The following is a 19,763-nucleotide window of genomic DNA, read 5'->3' on the forward strand; positions in this document are numbered from 1 at the left end:
TAGGTAACGCGAGAATCGAGGCCTCATACAACCTCTGCCTCACAGTCTCAAAGGCTAACTGCTTATCTAGACCACACTAAAAGGTCACATTCTTCCTGATCAAGCGAGTCAGAGGTACTACAATCTTGGAGAAGTCCTAAATAAATCTCTGATATTCCCCCGCTAGGCCCAAGAAACTCCGGATCTCAGATGCTTTCTTTGGAACCTCCGAACGCATTACTATCTCAATCTTGGCCGAGTCCACCAAGATACCCTCCTAGTTGATGATGTGCCCCAGAACCTGCACCTCATGCAACAAAAAGTGACATTTGGAGGATTTGACATAAATCCTTTCCCACCTCAAGGTCTCCAATACCCCTCGCAAATGTTGCTCATGCTGCTCCTTGGTCTTGGACTAGACCGTAATATCATCAATGAAAATAATGACATACCGATCCAACATCGACCTGCAAACCCGGTTCATGAGATCCATGAATGCTGATGGTGCATTGGTGAGCCCGAATGGCATCACCACGAACTCGTAATTCCTATAATGAGTCAGAAAGGCTGTCTTCTGCACATCCTCATCTGATGGTATCCCGAACTAAGTTCAATCTTGGAGAACCAAGATGCACCCTGAAGCTGATTAAATAAATCGTCGATCCTTAGAAGTGGTTAATGGTTCTTCACTTTCAGCTTGTTTAATTCCCGATAATCAATACACATCCTGTGTGACCTATTCTTCTTTTTCACGAATAGGATCGGTGCTCCACACGGAGAATTGCTCGGTCAGATGAAACCCTTATCTAGCAGCTCCTGCAACTATGTAGACAACTTTGGATCTCGGGCAGGGCTAGGCGATATAGTTCTGTGGCGATATAAACCGAACCAGGAATCAATTCAATCCAGAACTCAACTTCCCTCTTAGGAGGCACTCCCGAAAACTTCTCGGGAAAGTCATCAGAAAAATATTGTACGATGGGTACCTTGCTCAACTCTGTTGTGGTCTCAACCCATGTATCCAAAACATACGCCAAAAACCAAGAATAACCCTGTTGAAGAAGCCTCCTAGCCCTCACAGTTGAAAAAAGAGCTGGCCCATGCGAAGCTCTCTCAGCATGAGTGACTATTTCTTCCCCGCTTGGGGTTCGAATCCTCACCAATGCCGCTCACAATCAATCACGGATCCATTAGGTCCCAACCAATCCATACCCATGATTACCTTCAATCCCCTTAAAGGAATTGGTACCAAGTCGATCGGAAACCTCTCACTGAACATGTTCAAAACACATCTTCGGAACACCATCACAACACTCATAGTATGGTCATCCGTAATCTCCACCTCAAGAGGGGATTCCAAAGTCCCCGGAGCATCTCGAAACTTCTTGCTGAGTGCAAGAGATACAAAGGATCAGGTAGCCCCCGAATAAAAGAGAACATGAGCCGAGAATCCATTGACCAAAAAATTCCCTATACAAGATCAAAACATCATAAGAATAACAAGAAAGCAATAAAAAGATTGAGATAAGTCACATACCAGTAACGACATCCGGCGCTGTTCGGGCCTCATCAGTGGTCAACTGGAACGCTCTGCTCTTCACCGTAAGAGCCTCTGCCTTGCCCTGGTGGCCATCGGTAATCCTCAAGGTGGCTGGCGTAGGCGCCACCACTGCCCCATCATACAACCTCGGACATTTGGCCTTTTTATTCCTATTCTGTTTGCAGTGGAAACATATCAAGCCTTTCTTGGGTCATTCCCTGCTCATGTGGCCCGACTGGCCACAACCATAACATACTGAGCCTGCTACCCGGCAGGCTCCATGTGCGGCTTTCCGCACTTGGCACAACGGCCCCGGCCCTGCTGGCCTCTGCTATGAGGATCGGAGGTCTTAGGCTTCTTAGCATGTCCCACTGTCATCTAAACCTGCTCCGACTTCCGCTTCGTCTAGAGCTCCAACTCGATTTCCCACTCGCGGGCCATCTCAATCATGTCATTCAAGGTCTTGCACCCTGAAAAGCTCACAAACTCCCGGATATCATACCTCAGCATAGCACGATATCTCGTCTCTTAATCTCCTCATCCAAAACGTATTGCAGAACCAGTAATACCCTCTCCCTGAACTTTGCGGTAATCTATGCCATAGACTGTGTAGTGTTGTGAAGGTCCTGGAACCCCCTCACTAGCTGTTGCACCTTAATGGCCAGTGCAAACTCCTGATTAAACCTCCGCACAAACTCCTCCCATGCCATAACTATCACACTTGCCGCCCCAACCTCACGGGTAACCTCCTCCCACCTGCCTCGCGTCCAATTCCTCAACGTACAAGACGTGAATCCCACATTTTCCCCCTCGGGGAAAAAGCTCATGATTTGAGCATTTTCCATGTCAGCAATCCAGCGGCGACTAGCGACGAGCAGCTTAACCCCAAAGCACTCAGGCGCTCGGCATGCCTTGAACTCCCGGAATGAAGGAGTTCGAGTCCCAATCTAACCCGCAGTGATCTCAATTTGGAAAGAACTTAGTCGTTCCTCTATAATCTCCATGATCCCCTCCTTGACGGTACTGAAAATCACCAGGGTAGTGTCAAGGATGTCGCGAGTAATCTCGGCTGTGATAAGCTCATGCAGCCTCTCATCAATCGGCTCTTCTCCAGAGTCTAAACCTGATCCTGAACCCGATCCCAAACCTGAACCTCCTCGCATAGCCATCACCATCCTTAACTGAATATACAACATAAAAATCAATTGATAAGGAAGTTCAAAGGGATTCCTCCCCACCATACTCCTTAGAGTTTCAAGGTGTGTCCTTGTCTCGGGTACAGGTCATGTGCTTTCAGTAATACGAGCCCAATCCTACCTTCCACACCTAGCTGTACCTTCCCCAAGGCCATACTCGATAAATCTAATTCACCCAACCATAGATAAAACATGACCTACAAAACACAGCAATTACGCATATCCTAGACTCTTCTAGGATTTCTCAATCCTCACAGAACCAAAAACCTCAATCAACGCTGCATGTTGCCTTATGTATGCAAGTTATACATAGATAGAATCACATAGAGTGTTAAATAAAGTTTGTACCCTAAGACCACAACCAAACAAGGAATAGGAAATGAGGTAGAATCCATCATTCTAGGGCAATGCAATCCAAAACATATACAACTTTGAAAGCATACACTTCGCAAATAACAGAGTCAACACCGAACTCTCCTAGGCTACAAGGCATCACACAAATCTGTCAATTTTCATAACTCTTGAAGGTATCCATAGCCCTATTCTAGCATGAATTATACATATTAGCATACAAGTTGCAATTCATAAGCATGGTTAGATTTTAGGAAACTTTTAATTGAGCTCGGTCGATTGCGCGAATTGCACTCCCTCTTTTTACTTAAGAAAATTGTTTTCAGAAATACTTGGCTTTTGTTTCTTCCTGTTTTTTAAAGGGTTACCATTTCCTTAGTTTGAGTTCTGTCACACCCGAGAGTGTGTCTGAATCCCTCAAACCAAGGCTCTAATACTAACTTGTAACAACCCAAAAATCCAGTTAAAATTTTTCATTTTTTAAATAGGAATTACAATCATTGTTTGTTTGTCAAAATCCATTACATCATATCATATCCAAAATATCAGAGTATCAATATCGATAAATGCAGAAAATGTTGGGAGTGAATGTTGCGCCATCAAGCAGGCCCTTCCCCTTAGTACTAGAAGTATCTGAAAACACCCAAATGAACTGTAAGCAAAAGCCTAGTAAGTTCCTAAAATATAATATAATATACAAGCATAGAACACATGCCACATACATAAGATTTCCATGGGCTACCCCCATGGTCTTTACCTGGATTGCCATGGGCTACCTGTTGGATTTGGTGTCTAAGCCCATAACTATTACTGGGATGTACTTGACCCGATTGTAGCATGGTCCTTTTGGGTTGCCTTTACCAGTGAAATTTGATAGGATGGACTTTTTAGAATAAGATTATTTATGATTTATTAATATATTACAAGTATAATATATTAATATGAAATTAGTTAATTATTATTGATCAAGAATTAATTTAGAATTAATTTTGTGGTCAAAAGAGACTAATTAAATATATGGGGATTAATTATGTAAATCAATGCTTCTTGTAGTGTGGGCCAATGATCCATGATTATTTAGATGGGCTAATCCAATGAGATAATCCACGAATAGTCCATGGAGGTTAGATCCATGGAGCATGAGAATGTGGAAAGTCATGGGTCATTAGGGTTTACAAAATGTAACCCTAGCATGTGCAACACTATAAATAGAACCCACATGAACCAAAATCAGTTACACCTTCTTTTTAGCTAAGTAACTTATTCTCTTAAGCCATCCTTTGAATATCGGTGTTTGTGAACCATTAGAGGCATCACACTTGAGGCTCTCAAGCTATCAAAGTTCAAGAACTACTAGTCCTTCTAAAAGGTATGCCATCTAACTAGATGTATTATTCATTTGGCAATTTGTATGCTAGTTAAGACAATGCTTTGGAAAATTGTAAATTAGCATGTATAATTAGAGAAAACATATATCCAAAGCATTTAAGGTTGCATGTGCACCATAGGAGTGTTATAGTGCTCAAAACCCAACGGTGGTGTAACACCCGGATTTCCAGGTATATTAATTATTCCTTTTATTTTTGGAGATTGAGAGGGGACTCGGCGAGTTGGTGTTTAGACTCGCCGAGTATGGTCGCGGATTCGTATCCGGGTTCACAGCCGGACTCGGTGAGTTCATGAGTGGACTCGGCGAGTCCACGCTGTGTAATGAAACCCTAATTTCCTGGGTTTGGGACCTATTTAAAGGCCCTTAGGGCTGTCATTTGCTGCTACCAAACCCCATAGAGAAACCCTAAAAGATCTAGAGCGTTTGTGAGGAAGGAGAGGCCATTCTTGATCTTTTTGTTGGTGTAGTTGCAAGAAAGAGGTGTCCAAGGCAAGAGGAGGCTGAAGAAGGTGCGATTCTAGTGACTTCAGAGTTCATAGACTTCATACCGAGGTATTTATTCGGACCTTCTTTAGTTTTGGTGTTGATTCTTAGAGTTAGGGTTTTCTAACCCCTTTAGAGGATGGATAAGTGGAGCAATTGGTCCCTTCTCGAGTCTATGCTTTGGATCTGGACCCAAAGAGGTCCAGAGACCTTAACCCTTCGAGCTTTATAAGTTATTTTGGGAGCCATGAGCTTAGGTGTAACATCCCGGATTCCCAGGTATTATTTTATCCTTTTATTTTGGGAGATTTGTGAGGAGACTCAGCGAGTTGGAGTCCAAACTCGCCGAGTAGGATTGCGGTTTTGGGCGTGAGTCCACTTTTGGACTCGCCGAGTCCAGACGCGAACCCGCGCCCAAAACCGCGATCCTACTCGACAAGTTTGGACTCCAACTCGCCGAGTCTCCTCACAAATCACCCAAAATAAAAGGATAAAATAATACCTGGGAATACGGGATGTTACATTGTATAAACAATGTTTTAGCTTTTCTTTTAATAATGAAATTGGTGGTAGTAATTCTTATTACAGTGGTGTATTTTATTTTGAAGCATTACCTTGCAATGGTGTATATGAAACTGTGAATGTTGTAGATAACCTAGGAAATAATGTGTTACACATTGATTCTTCCAATGATTTGGATAAGCCATGCTTGTGGCATTGTCGTGTTGGACATGTCAACAAGAAGCGCATAGCCTAACTCCAAAAGGATGGAGTTTTGGAGTCATTCAACTTGAAGTCGGATGACTCTTGCGAATCTTGTTTACTTAGAAAGATGACCAAGTCACCCTTCACTGGTACTTGTGAAAGGTGTGAAGGTCTGTTGGATCTTATACACACTGATGTTTGTAGACCATTCAGAACCGCCACAAGGGATGCTAACCGCTTCTATGTGACTTTTACTGATGGTTACAATAGATATGGCTATATCTACTTAATCAAGCATAAGTCAGAAACCTTTGAAAACTCAAAGAATTTAAGCAAGAAGTGGAGAATCAATTAGGCAAGAAGATAAAGATGTTGTGATCCGATCACGGAGGAGAGTATCTTAGTATCAGGTTCCTTGATTATCTTAAGGAATGTGGAATTGTTTCACAATTGACGCCACCTAGGGCACCAAAGCTTAATGGTGTGGCTGAGAGGCGTAATAGAACCTTGCTAGACATGGTTCGTTCCATGATGAGTTGAGCATCGTTACCTATCTCATTATGGGGGTATGCCTTAGAGACTGCCGCCCATATCCTTAATTAAGTCCCTACAAAAAAGGTTTCCAAAACACATCACGAGAGGTGGAAAGGGAAGGTTCCCTCATTAGACCACATCAAAGTTTAGGGTTGTGAGGCTTTCATGAGACGCGAGACTCACGACAAGCTCGAACCTCGGAGTGAGCGGTGTATTTTCATCGGCTAGCCATAGAAATCGTTTTGATATCTCTTCTATAGACCGAGTGACAATGTTGTCTTCGTCATGGGGAGAGGAGTCTTTCGTGAGAGAGAACTCATATGCCAATGTGTAACACCAGTCAAATTTAGGTCAAAATTTAACTTTGCTAAAATCTTATTTGGGTTGAATGAAGTAGTAGATATTGTGGCAAGGTTTTCGGAAATATATAAAAAACCATTGAAATTCGAGTTATAACGAAGAAGCTATGACCTGTCAAATAAGAGATCGAGTGATTTCTAGCCGAAACAATCTAAATGAGAATCAAAGATCTCGTCGATAGTAGTACAGCGGTGAAAAGACAGACGAAAACTGATCTCAGATGAAAGAGTTGTGAATTTCTAACGGAGTTTTCCTGTCCCGGTCTACTAAAAATAATATAATAAAAAATAAAATCAAAATTAGCCGACGGAGTCTTAACAAGAGTTGTAGAGCGTAATCTCACCTACGCGTGGATATAAAGAACGTTGAAAACGGAGCTCGTATGCGAAATATATGAATTTCTGAAGTTCGTGGCGCGAACCCCTCCACTATGTCAGAGTTCACGACGTGAATACAGTGTTCACGACATGAACTCAGTATTAATGACTTCTGGAGCCTGACAGACGCAAGTTACGATGACTCACCTGATGACTATTGAACTTACGACATGAATATTTGAGATTCACGACGTGAATCCAGAAAATGGCCCTATAAATAGAAACCGAAGGGCAATCGGCCATGGTTGCTAATTCCTTCACTCTCTCATTCCCGATACCCTATCTAGCCCTCTTGAAGTACCCCCGAAGCCTCGGTATCATCCCGACACCGGAAGCGAGTCCCGAAGCCCCAAAGATCCTGGGAGAAAGAGTTTTCGAGCCGAAACTCTGCCCGCAAGAAGTCCGGTTTCTGAGAAAACATTCTGGTTTCATCAAAGAATAGCACTTTTAGAGTCGTAGTGTTGTCCGAGCATCGTCTTACCAAGTGAGTTCATACCCCTATCACTACACTTTCAAATAATTTTAAATGCTTTTAAACACTTTTAAGGGGGGGGGGGGGGGATACAAGTAAACACACGGTTAAACTCGTGTGATAACATCAATCTTTTGATATACTTTTCATACTATTGTTATAACTATCATATGAAGTTGTTAACATGCAAAACATCACACATCACAACTTTACCCTCATGGGATACAATATGTTATATATATATATATATATATATATATATATATATATATATATATATATATATATATATATATATGTTTTATTTATATGTTTGCATTCTACATCCTACCAAGGGTAACCATTTCAACTATAACATTATGTTTATACAAGAAAATACAACTCATTATTATGCCTTTGTCAACACTATAGAAAGGGTAATCATTTCAAAAATCATTCATATACATTTCAAAATACGTGACTTAATTGAGAATATGTGAGTCATTCGTCTTCATCGTACCTATCAAGGTATGCAAGAGCCCTGTTTTATAACCAAAGTCTCCATCCGGAGAACGTGATAAGTGTGTATAGATCTATGCGGGATTGATGATCCCGCGCCCTGACCGTTAGCTACAGTCTGCTGGGTGACAAATATCATAACATTTCGACGCCTGAAGAATGTCGTTGTAGGCAAATTCAACTTAGTACGGTTATGAAAACTCACAGGATAGACAATTATTATGGTATTATGTTTTTACGGGAAAAATAATATTACGGTTATTTTTACGTGAAAATACAAGCTTCTTTTAGTTTCGTTTACTAATAAAACTATACATCATCATTTTAAGTATGACATATTTACTTACTAGTTACAGTCTTGGACATTTAAAACTATTTTTCAACTTTAGGAAAATATAAGATTTTCCTGGGTCAATACATTCATTTTATACAACATCGATTCATAAGTCATTTTATAAGAAGACATCGGTCTTGATTCGTATTAGACTACAACTCCACTCATTGAAAATATAGGATTTTCCGGGATAAACATCATCATTTTACAAGTAAACGATTTACAATTTAACTTTCGGGAAACAAATACGATTATTTATTTCAAAGCGTCATTCTTTAAGTAAAAGAACTAATACAATTTCTGTCTTAAGGTACTAAGACTACATTCCATTCAACTAATAAGAAAATATCGTATTTTCTGGAAAACAAACGCGGACTTTCGAATGACATGCATTTACTCAAATAACTACTTATGAGCTCACCAACTTAAATGTTGACACTTTGTCTTTGAAATAACTAGTATTCTCAGGGAATCGCTAAACTAGGTTAGCAACTGCTTTTGGGGACTAATGCTTTGGCGTTAGTAACATCTTTTGGAACATCATATTGTATTTGACTTTTGAAACATGTAATACAACAATCATGTAAACTTTTCAAATATATATTATGGTGGTGTGTACTTTCTTTACTATTCAGTTGTTATGATATTGTACATGACGTCCTCCGCCCCCGAACGTTTCCGTCGTTCAGGTTTGGGGGTGTGACAGATTGGTATCAGAGCATTGTTTATAGTGAACTAAGTATATTAAAACCATTTATTTTTTATATACAAATATAAATAGAACTGGGCAAAAACACTCTGATTAGGAGATATACTTTTAAAAATATAGTTTTATTAAAAGTATGCATCCATACGTTACATAGCCATAACAGTATCAAAATGAAAACAATATAAAAGTATTATAGATGAGTTGTGCACTACAGGCATGCCTTGGAATATGTAATTGGGACTGGGATGAATATAGCCTGATCAACTATATTTATCCAAGAGCCGACTAACATATGTCAGGGAATAGTTGCAGTGGATGACAAGTCTAAAACTTACCAAACCTATAAACTGTAGAACCAAACAAAACATTTAGAATACTATAGGAGTATTTTGTAAATACAATAGCTTAACCTACATGTTCAAATTTACACACTTTAGTATTTAGACAATTCTCATATCCCTGTTCTCGTACAAACATAATGGTCGGATTTCACTTACTAGTGGGACCGCTACTACCCGAACCAAGGCAATGGAGAGTGGACAGAGAATGATCTGGGAAAGGATCCAGAAGAAATTGTGGAGGAAGAAGAAGAATTCAAGGAAGAAATGCAAGAGGACTCCAACTCAGATCTCGAAGACAATAACCTACCCATAGTGACTCCGATCCAGAATCCTAATCCTCGATCGGGATTTCAAGGATCGACACCTCTACGGGCAGTGAACCTGAATAGTTGGAGTCGCAAACAGGGTCAACCCCCTCCGTACAATGGAGACCGGAGCTTCTACAGTCTGAGCGAGGGAGGATCAGCAGACAGAGTCCTCCCTATACTGGTTCGCCGAATTGCTCGAAATGATGAGCAAGGAAGGACAACTATTCAACCAACCGAGGAGAATGATGCGAACACCGGAGTCAATACGGTTTGCATCCGATAGTTAGGATCAGCTCATGGAAGAACCAAAAATCAAAATGAAGCTTTGCAGAGAGAGCTAACTGCAACTCAAACTGAAGTCAGGGAACTTTGAGCACGCCAGGCAAGGTATGAAATGCGTATGCTCGAGATGGAGCGTCAGTTGGTAGAACCAAAGGCTCATCAAAACAGTTCCCATCGCAAGTATAGGATACTCTACTCGCTCCTTCTTTTGGGTTGTGAAATAACCTTCGTATGTACTCCAAGTAGAACTTTTTTCATGTAAATGTCCCCGTCTAGCAATTACTGTTTCACTAGATCTCTATGCTGTCAAGTTTTCCCTGTGCGGTGTATTGTAGACCTACTCCAAGGTCAAGTTTTCCGAATTCTATGTAGCTTCTATACCAACTATTATGACAAACTTCTTGTTTCCTTTAAAGATCATCACTATAAATCCATGTTGTGGCTATGTAAACAGTTCGTGTCATAAACTGTTTTAGCAACTCACTACACTATCGTTGTTGACCTAATCTATTGAAGTTCAATGTTATTGAACTTGGAAACTTTGTCGAAGTCTTACCACCGTTTCATCTTTAACCCTATAGCTGGAAGATGCCGTCTCGCTAATCAAACAGACCCAATCCTTCGATAAATTCAACTTTTCTATCACCTACACCCTTTAGAGAAAGAGACAGTTACCATAGGATAACAAATCTCTACAACTTCAACTAGGGCAATCAAAACAATGACAGAGATTCAACATGCCTTAGAAAAATCAAGGACACCCTATATAGATACCAAGAGATAACAAATCATTACCACCAAAAATAGGAGGGAGAACAGAGGAAACCACTCATGAAGCATGCGAAGTGGTAGAGAACCTAATGCGTCAAACGAATAATTAATAATTAATATTACCTAGTGAATTGTTAATTATATTACTCGCGTTATGAGATAGGTATATCACATCTATCTTCATAACTAGAAATAGTAAGAGAGATACCCTCTTCCAAAACCCATGAAACTAGATCGACTTAAGATTTCAACATCTATACCTTAATTTTCTAAAACTTAACTTAAATACGATACCTATTTCAACCCTCATTCATAAATACATCATAAGGATGTAGGTTGAAGCATTAAAAACCGAATAGAAGGATGAGAAATTTGTACTTATAGAATTCAACTAACAACGATCGTAGTTAGCTAACCGACTCATTTCACATCATGTAACATAATCATGTCTTCACATGGAAATAACCGACCAACCAACGAAATGCCACTCCTGCATATAGACTCAGCTACTTTTCAAGATGCGGTCACAACCGCCATGACAGTCATCATGGCACATCTCAACGCAAGTAACACTAGTAAAAATGGGAACGATGTCGACAATTCAAAATTTTGTGACAACCAAGGAAACCAAAGAGTGTCTACTTGCAAGGATACTCCAAACCACAAGTCTAGTAACACAAAATGAAAGTTCTGGAATGAAAAAGGGGGCAGTTCGAATCAAGGATCTACCAAAAGACAACAAGATGCAACGATCCTTACCCCCACTCCTGAGCTAACAAAAAGGGACGACTATAAGCGAAGGTCGTGGAGTGAGAAAGAAAGACAACCAACACAAGAAACCTCGAAAGGACAATAGAAAGTTGTTGTTCATACTACCACAACACCTACCACTCCAGCACCTGCTAGTCGGTATGCTAGAAACCTTCCGAAATGTAATAAGTGTAACTTTCATCACACGGGAGCTTGTCGGAAGATGCGTTGCAGGAACTGCAATAGGAAAGGAAACACTACCCGTTTCTGTAGAGCACCGAAACAAACAACCTCTCAGATCCCTGGCTGTTACAAATATGGTGAAACTGGACACTTCCAGAGGGATTGTCCAATAACAAGAAACTCTAGCGAAGTTGGAAGAATACTGATGATCACCGCAGGATAGACTATTCCGGAACCCCTGTGAACAATGGTAGGTTATACGAAGCTTAACTTTTTACTACATCTAATATCAAATAAAAAGTAATAATAAATTACTTTCTCGTCTGAACAAATCGCAGTATTCATATACGAATTAAGGATCCTTGCGGGTGAGCTATGATGGTTTCGTGTGTACATCAGGGTCATTTATAATTAATAATTTTAGGCTTAGAGTGAGTGATTCCGCATCATTTTTTGTTCCTTTTCTGGTTGTGAATTTAGGGCAGAGCCACTCAGTCGACTGTCTTCCCAATCTTAATTACACATGACTTGTATACACCAAGCAATTATAGAGGGACGTGGTAGGGATTATATTATGAAATTTCATCATTTTCAATTATCGAAACACCTGTTTTCTAGAAATCGCTAACCGAAGTACAATATTCGCAGTAGTAATAATAAGGTTAAACTAAAAGCACTAAAAACATACACATAGAATGCACCATCGCGATAACAAACACTTTTTTTCCTAATCGACTTAACACCTGCTACGGTGGAAAGTTCCGACATCGTCATTCGACAAGGATTGGCTCCTCACTATACCAGCTCCATGTGCTACAGAAAGACCCTTCGCGCTAACCGCCAACTAATGAAACTCTTCCAACCTATAACGACAAACTCGACACAAACCTCCAAATCGTCTCTTGTTTCAAAATTCCGAAGTACTCATTTGAGGAGTACTATATCTTTTGCAATCTAACCGAAGTATTCCCTATAGACCACTTAGGAATAAGCATGCGTATAATGAGTCAAGTTCAAACGCAGAGGCTAGGAATGAATATGGTTAACCTATCACTGCAAGGTGTGTATGTGACTTGTATACACAAGGCGATGATAGACGGACCATGTATGAATTCAACCATGAACTCCAAGACAAAGTTGACCTATATTACGAGTGATCAATGCTAACATTTAGTTGAACATAGGCAAATAAACCCAAATCCACACGACCTATACCGATCAAAACAACAGAAAGGATAATGAAGGTCCGCTGAAACACCCACGCTAGGATCCAGATTCACTAGAGAACAAGAAGATCAAATGGAACAGAAGTACACTCACCTTTCCTCAACCATCGATGTCCCATTCAAAATGCGAATTTCGGTACGAAATTCTCTCTAATGGGGGGATGATGTAACACCAGTCAAATTTATGTCAAAATTAAACTTTTCTAAAATCTTATTTGGGTTGAATGAAGTAGTAGATATTGTGGCAAGGTTTTCGGAAATATATAAAGAACGCTGAAATCTGAGTTATAACGAAGAAGTGATGACTTGTCGAAGTTTCGTGACAGATTCGGCACGACGCTATAGGACGTAAATAGTGAAATTACGATAGAGTGATATTTAGTCTTAGCGATCTAAACAAAAGTAGTAGCATACTTTAAACCGAGAGCATGCATAAAAAGAACGTCTAAATCTGACTTCGTATGAGGAAGTTATGATTTTTCAAAATTTCGACGTAGCGGTATGCATCCCAAAGTTCGAATATGAGATCGAGTGATTTCTAGCTGAAACAATCTAAACAACAATCGAAGATCTCGTCGATAGTAGTCCAGCGGTGAAAAGACAAACAAAAACGGATGTCAGATGAAGGAGTTGTGAATTTCTAACGGAGTTTTCCTGTCTCGGCCTACTAAAAATAATATAATAAAAAATAAATTCAAAATTAGCCGACGGAGTCTTAACGAGAGTTGTAGAGCATAATCTCCCATATGCGTGGATATAAAGAGCGTCGGAAACGGAGCTCGTATGCGAAATATATGAATTTCTGAAGTTCGAGGCGCGAACCCCAACACTGTGTCAGAGTTCACGACGTGAATATAGTGTTCACGATGTGAACTCAGTATTAATGATTTCTTGAGCCTGACAGACGCAAGTTGCGATGACGCACCTGATGACTACTGAACTCACGACGTGAATATTTAAGATTCACGACGTGAATCCAAAAAAATAACCCTATAAATAGAAACCGAAGGGCAGCCAGCCATGGTTGCTAATTCCTTCACTCTCTCATTCCCGATACCCTATGTAGCCCTCTTGAAGTACCCCCAAAGCCTCGGTATCATCCCGACACCGGAAGCGAGTCCCGAAGCCCCAAAGATCCCGAGAGAAAGAGTTTTCGAGCCGAAACACTGCCCGCAAGAAGTCCGGTTTCTGAGAAAACATTCTGGTTTCATCGAAAAATATCACTTTAAGAGTCGTAGTTCTGTCCGAGCATCGTCTTACCAAGTGAGTTCATACCCTTATCACTACACTTTCAAATACTTTTAAATGCTTTTAGACACTTTTAAGAGGGGGGGGATACAAGTAAACACACGGTTAAACTCGTGCGAGAACATCAATATTTTGCTATACTTTTCATACTATTGTTATAACTATCATATGAAGTTGTTAACATGCAAAACATCATACATCACAACTTTGCCCTCATGGGATACAATATGTTTTATATATATATAAATATGTTTTATTTATATGTCTGCATTCTACATCATGCCAAGGGTAACCATTTCAACTATAACATTATGTTTATACAAGAAAATACAACTCATTATTATGCCTTTGTCAACACTATAGAAAGGGTAATCATTTCAGAAATCATTCATATACATTTCAAAATACATGAGTTAATTGAGAATATGTGAGTTATTCGTCTTCATTGTACCTATCAAAGTATACAAGAAAGCCCTTTTTTATAACCAGAGTCTCCATCCAGAGAACGTGATAAGTGTGTATAAATCTATACGGGACTGATGATCTTGCGCCCCGATTGGTAGGTACAATTCGCGGGGTGACAAATATCATAACATTTCGACGCCAGAACGTCGTTGCAGGCAAATTTATCTTAGTACGATTATGAAAACTCACATGATAGACAATTATTATGGTATTATGTTTTTACGGGAAAAGTAATATTACAGTTATTTTTACGTGAAAAATACAAGCTTCATATAGTTTTGTTTGCTAATACAACTATACATCATCATTTTAAGTATGGCATATTTACTTACAAGTTACAGTCTTGGACATTTAAAATTGTTTTTCAACTTTAGGAAAATATAGGATTTTCCTGGGTCAAAACATTCATTTTATACAACATCGATTCACAACTCATTTTATAAGAAAACATCGGTCTTGATTCATATTAGACTACAACTCCACTCATTGAAAATATAGGATTTTCCGGGATAAACATCATCATTTTACAAGTAAACGATTTACAAGTTAACTTTCAAAAACAAATACGATTATTTATTTCAAAGCATCATTCTTTAAGTAAAAGAACTAATACAATTTCTGTCTTAAGGTACTAAGACTACATTCCATTCAACTAATAAGAAAATATCGGATTTTCTGGAAAACAAACATGGAATTTCGAATGACATGCATTTACTCAAATAACTACTTATGAGCTCTCCAACTTAAATGTTGACACTTTCTCTTTGAAGTAACTTGTATTCTCAGGGAATCGCTAAACCAGGTTAGCAACTGCTTTTAGGGACTAATGCTTTGGCGTTAGTAACATCTTTTGGAACATCATATTGTATTTGACTTTTGAAACATGTAATAAAAGAATCATGTAAACTTTTCAAATATATATTATGGTGGTGTGTACTTTCTTTACTATTCAGTTTTTATGATACTGTACATGACGTCCTCTGCCCCCGGACGTTTCTGCCGTTTAGGTTTGGGGGTGTGACACAATGGGACAGTGGGAGGCAAATTGAGCTTGAAGAGCTTCAAGACTCAAGTGGTGAAGGAACCTCAAACACTAGCACTCAACCTAAAGAGGAAACTCCGGTTGAGCCAATTGACGAATCTGTACCTCTAAGGCGTTCCAGTAGAGTTAGTGTTCCACTTGTGTTATATGGTTTTCATATAACAACTAAAGGTGATACATTTATGAGTGATAGCACACTAGTAAATTCGGATGAACCTAAAAATTACAAGGAAGCCATCGCATGCCCCGAGTCTGCAAAATAGAAATAGGCTATGGACAGTGAGATTCAGTCCATGTATGACAATCGAGTTTGGAACATGGTTGACAATGTGTCGGGTCATAAGACAGTCAGGTGAAAATGGATATTCAAGAAGAAGACCGACATGGATGGGAAAGTACACACATATAAGGCGCAACTAGTTGCGAAGGGCTTTACTCAAACTCCAGGAGTTGACTATGATGAGACCTTCTCACCAGTAGCGAAGATTAAATCTATAAGGGTTATGCTAGCCATAGCTGCATTTCATGACTATGAAATATGGCGAATGGATGTCAAGAACGCTTTCCTTAATGGAAAGTTGGCTGAAGATGTTTACATGAGTCAGCTATAGGGTTTTGTCAATCCAAATTACCCTAATAGAGTGTGTAAGCTTGAGAAATTCATTTATGGATTAAAACAAGCATCTTGCATATAGAATCTTTTTTTTTATGAGAGACTAAAAGATCTTGGATTTTCAAGAAGCGAGGATGAGTCATGTGTATATGTCAAAGCTAGTGGGAGTATACTGAGCTTTCTAGTATTATATGTAAATGACATACTGCTCATAGGAAACGACATCCCAACCTTGCAGGAGGTTAAGTACTGGCTTGGGAAGTGTTTTGCTATGAAGGACCTTAGAGAAGCTGCTTATATACTAGGGATAAGGATATTGAGAGACAGGAGTAAAAAGCTAAAAGGACTTAGTCAAAGTTCCTACTTGGACAAGGTGTTGAAACATTTTAGCATGGAAAACTCCAAGAAAGGTGACCTACCTATCCAAAGCAATAAAAATTGAGTAAGACTCAGAGTCCGTGTACAGAGGCTGAGATAGCAGAATTGAGTCGAATACCATATGCTTCTGCAGTTGGCTCGATCATGTATGCTATGAATTGTACTCTCCCTAATGTGGCCTTTGCTTTGAGCATGGTTAGCAGATATCAAGGGAATCATGGTAAAGCTCATTGGACTACAGTTAAGAAAATTCTCAAGTACCTACGGAGGACCAAGGAATGGGTCCTTACCCTCGGTGGGAGTAATGACTTGAGAGTGATAGGGTATAGTGATACCAACTTTCTAACCGACAGAGATAATTTCCGCTCTCAGTCGGGTTGGGTGTTTAGCCTGAATGGAGGAGCCATCACATGGAAAAGTTCCAAGAATGAGACTGTAGCTCATTCAACATGTGGATCAGAGTTCATAGTAGCAAGTGAAGCATCGAAGGAGGCGATATGGTTGAAAAACTTCATCGGAGACCTTAGAGTCATTCCATCCATAAAGGAGCCTATGGATATTTTCTACGATAATGAAGGGGAGGTTGCCTTAACCAAGAAACCAATAGATCATAGTAGATCTAGACATATCGATAGTAAATACCACTTCATAACACATCAAGTAGAAGAAGGACACCTCATGGTAAATGGGATATCGTCAAAGGACAACCTAGCAGATCCCCTTACAAAGGGACTGACTAGGGTTAAGCACTTGCAGCATGCAAGGAGCATTGGGCTAACGGACGATATAAGTTTTAGTGATTAGATAAATAGAAACTTGTAATAGCTAAATTGTAATTGACATTTGATAATTGAATAAAAGGAGTTTTATTTATAAGTAAAGTTACGATCTTGTGTCAATTATTTATTATTGTTTCACTTTGCATGTTTTGACTTCCAGAATAATAATAATTATTCAAACTATCCACAATCGATCATACATTGGAAGTAAGTATGAAAGAAGACTGTAATTAGTTGGATTGTAGATTGTCTAAGGAGTTAGACATAGCAAGAGTATGCTACACCATTCATGAGTGCTCCTGAAATAAGATTTGAGTATTAGATTCAACCCACGCTCACCTGAATTACTTAGTGGAATTTATCACGAGTAATTGTGAGACGATAATATCATATAGTCTTCAAACCAAGATATATGAGTTGTTAACTATGATTTGGTTGTGCATTGATGGCACAAAAACGCATCAGTAACTTGATGTTATAACACGTGTTGTTGTGCATGATTTGATGAGTAGTTAGTACGAGCATATAATGTCGAAGTTTATCTGTTCTTTTTATCCTAAGAGGATTAAAAGCGATATCTTGGGCCCCTCGATGATTCTATTTTGACTATGTGTCGGGCCCGGTCATAACTAAATTGATGTGTTCAATTATGTTCTGTCAGACGAATCGGAAATCAGGAAACAAATTGCAGGTATAAGTATGACTATGTTCCATGTGTTTGTCCACATAGATATCTTGAGAACAGAGGAATATATGATCCCTTATCTGAAGGACGTGTCACTGACTAGGTCAGAGTTCGACAACGACTTTTGAAAGCTTACAATTGATGAGTCGGATCCTAAAGTCGCATTATCAGTAATAGTTATTAGACTTATCCAACTAGGAGACTGTTGGATTTGGTGTCTAAGTCCATAACTATTACTAGGATTTACTTGACCCGATTGTAGCATGGTCCTTTTGGGTTGCCTTCACCAGTGCAATCTGATATGATGAACTTTTGAGAATAAGATTATTTTTGGTTTATTAATATATTACAAGTATAATATATTAATATGAAATTGTTTAATTAGTATTGATCAAGAATTAATTTGGAATTAATTTTTTGGTTAAAAGAGAGTAATTAAATATATTGGGATTAATTATGTAAATAAATGATTCTTGTGGTGTGGGCCAATGATCCATGATTATTTAGATGGGATAATCCAATGAGATAATCCATGGATAGTCCATGGAGGTTAGATCCATGGAGCATGAGAATGTGGAAAGTCATGGGTCATTAGGGTTTACAAAGTGTAAGCCTAGCATGTGCAACACTATAAATAGAACCCTCATGAACCAAAATCGGTTACACCTTCTTTTGAGCTAAGTAACTTATTCTCTTAAGCCATCCTTTGCATATTGTCGTTTGTGAGCCATTAGAGGCATCACACTTGAGGTGCTCAAGCTTTCAAAGGTCAAGAACTACTAGTCCTTCTAAAAGGTATGTCATCTAACTAGATGTATTATTCATTTGACAATTTGTATGCTAGTTAGGACAATGCTTTGGAAAATTGAAAATATGCATGTATAATTAGAGAAAACAAATATCCAAAGCATTTAGGGTTACATGTGCACCATAAGAGTGTTATAGTGCTAAAAACCCAACACTACCTCCATGGTCTGATATCCAAGTGTCATGGGCTACCACCATGGTTTGATATCCAAGTGTCTTGGGCTACCCTCATGGTCTTCACACAAGCGCCACGGGCTACCCATGGGGTCTTCAGAAAATTAATTGCATAACAACTGTTAATCCACTTGTCAGATAACGTGCATGCATTAGTTCCTTCGACCCATTGATATTATGAGAAGACTCACCTCCGACTGCTGATAAAATACTGCTCGACTACCGGTCCGAAAATCTCACACTGAATATACACAAGTTAACCTAATTAGAATTTAGTCACAAACTCAAAGCATATGCCAAAACCCTAATTCTAAAGTCCTCCAATAAGGCCCAACAATCTTTCTCCTTTAATGGGTCTAACATCCAAGGTCCAAAACAATAATAGGCCACAAGGCCCAACCATGCCACCTATGGTCCAATAACAAGTTCAAAGGCCTAAATACTCTAATAGATCCAGGCCAAAGTCTAAGTAGGTCCCAAATGGATCAAAAGCCCACCGAAAGCCCAAAACCCACTGGAAGCGTACGCCCAACGTACATCATCGGTATAATTAGCATACTAGGTTCTTTGGTGGTACGCGTAGTGTATAAACTAGTATGCCGAACGTACAAGATGCTTTGCTCAAAGATCCATTAAGTGCTTAATTCATGTATCCACTTCGTCCAAATCCAGATTTTGGTCATTTTAAAGGGCCTAGGGCATAAAGTTGGCAACTTTATGCCTTTTCATGCCATATGGGAACCCAATAACTCATTTTATCCATTAAGACTTCCTTTAAGACAT

Source organism: Lactuca sativa, chromosome 3, assembly GCF_002870075.4.
Source record: "Lactuca sativa cultivar Salinas chromosome 3, Lsat_Salinas_v11, whole genome shotgun sequence".
Lineage (NCBI taxonomy): Eukaryota > Viridiplantae > Streptophyta > Magnoliopsida > Asterales > Asteraceae > Lactuca > Lactuca sativa.